Here is a 2,500-nt window from a genome sequence, read left to right on the forward strand (position 1 = left end):
CTGGGGCCAGACCAGTTAATCTGACAAATCCCCTTATAGCCTTACCACCCTCTGCAGCACAACAGCCATACTATAGCCAAAAAGTGTGTGTGTGTGTGTGTGTGTGTGGGTTTGTGTGTGTGTGTGTGTGTGTGTGTGTGTGTGTGTGTGTCTGTGTGTGTGTATGAGTGTGTGTGTGTGTGCGTGTGTGTGTGTGCGTGTGTATGTGAGTGTGTGTGTGTATGTATGTGAGTGTGTGTATGTGAGTGTGTGTGTTTGTGTGTCTCTGTGTGTGTGTGTGTGTGTGTGTGTGTGTGTGTGTGTGTGTGTGTGTGTGTGTGTGTGTGTGTGTGTGTGTGTGTCTGAAAGAGAGTGAGAGAGAGACAAGAGAGTTTAAGACAGAGAGATATGTGTTTAAGAAACAACACACATCAAGCTCAAGAACAACATTCGCTTGCACATATTTGCAGGACAGTGGAAACACAAGACAATGCCTTCAGTGACCAGCACGTCTGTAGTGAAACCAGGTGAGCTCAAGCCTTGGCTGGCAGGCAGTGGCACCTGTCCCCTGATCAGTACTTAAGGCCACTGGGTGGCTGAACCGGTGTGGTGTGAATGGCACGTCATCTGGCAGTTAACGGCTACACCCTGCCATCCAATCTGATGCTAACGGCTGCCAGCAGCTCTGCAGACACAAGGCACAGAGAGCGCTCAGCTCATTCACATACGTTACCTGTTAAGCACACGGCTGCGTCTTCATCATGGAGCATGTTTGCTAATATTTTCTACACCCAGAAGTCTGAATCGTTAATGAGAAAAAAACATGTTTTTTGGTGGATTAGTTTTGTGTTTAATGCACCCTGATTTGTTTTTTGTTTTTTTGTATGTGTTTGTTTATTTTTGTTCAGGCCCAGAAGTTATGTAAACAAATCCAGTGAAATGCCAGAGATGGGGGGAAAACAAGATGCACCATGTGCAAAGCAATATTGGGAAAAGCTGTCTTTTTATTGTGCCCTCAGAATAACGTTATTGTTGCAGCTTTGAGATGAATGAATCCTTCAGCGAACAAGCACACTCTGTTTCCCTTGAATCTCGCATTGTTCCGGGTGGAGACACACACACACACACACACACACACAGATGCTTACCAATAAACACAAGCACATAAAACACACACACACACCCTTGAATCTTGCATTGTTCAGAGCGAACACACACACACACACACAGACACACACACACACACACACACACACACACACACACACACACACACACAGAAGAGGCACAAAGTCATTTCGAGCCACTGGCCCTCATTTGTTTTGCGGCAGGGGGGAGAAGGGATCGGGGGACGCTGGTCCATTCATTGGTTGATTGGTGGGGAGGGGCGGGAGGAGGGGGAAATTGGATTTTGATGTGTCCAGCCGTGTCTGTTAGCGTGATGGCCCCTATACTAATGCTGTTAAAGGGATTGTGGAGGGGAACAAAGGGCTCTCACTGCCACGGCCACAGAAAGACTACTGACACCCTCGCACATCGCTGGCACATCGCTGACACCACACACACACACACACACACACACACACACTAACATTAGCTACGCCATGGTGCAAAACCACTGATACCCTCTTACATTTCTGCGTATCCAATAAATCCCAGACATTAGTGGCACACTACAGTTAGCCACACTACGCCACTGTGCAAAAACAGCAGTGGAGTTCATGAACTCTATTCTCTCTCTCTCTCTTTCTCTTTCTCTCCCTCTCTCTTAAGAGGGAACGTCCATTACTGATGCATAAGTAAGCCATGCCAGTGTTTTAAAGAGTACAGCGTGGTGTGAGAGAAGAGAGAGAGAGAGGGAGGGAGGGAGAGAGAGAAAGAGAGGGAAAGCTGCTGTGTTCAGCTGTGAGGAGAAGGACTATTTTTACGACGTATGTAATTAAGAGGCGTGGAGGAGTAATCAGAGGAGGAGAAGCTTTCTGGGTCAGTGTAAGAAGCTGTGTCGTTGGGTCAGTGTAAGAAGCTGTGTCGTTGGGTCAGTGTAAGAAGCTGTGTCGTTGGGTCAGTGTAAGAAGCTGTGTCGTTGGGTCAGTGTAAGAAGCTGTGTCGTTGGGTCAGTGTAAGAAGCTGTGTTGTTGGTTTCAGGTGACAAGCAGCCGCAATGTGTCAGAACAAGAAACTACAACACTCCAATGTCGGTCTCAATCCTCCGCAATCCTCCCCTCCTCACCTGTATGGTTTATCAACAATAACAACAACATACAGTACATCCACAACAACTACAGCATCAGCTACTACAATAACCATAACAATCAAGTAAACCTACTGTACTGAAACCACCATGCTGTTAGCATTGTAATTAAACAACTGTGAACCAGCAGCAATGTCTCTTTGCATGACAGCCCAATGGCTTGAGTTGAACTGCCTTGCTGAACTCTGACGTGACTTTGACAGGGCTGTATGAAACCTAATCAGCTCCACCTCCAGTTAAACCCCTCAAGAAGGACACATGCACAAGCGT

This window comes from Alosa sapidissima, chromosome 20 (assembly GCF_018492685.1).
Source record: "Alosa sapidissima isolate fAloSap1 chromosome 20, fAloSap1.pri, whole genome shotgun sequence".
NCBI classification, from domain to species: Eukaryota; Metazoa; Chordata; class Actinopteri; order Clupeiformes; family Clupeidae; genus Alosa; species Alosa sapidissima.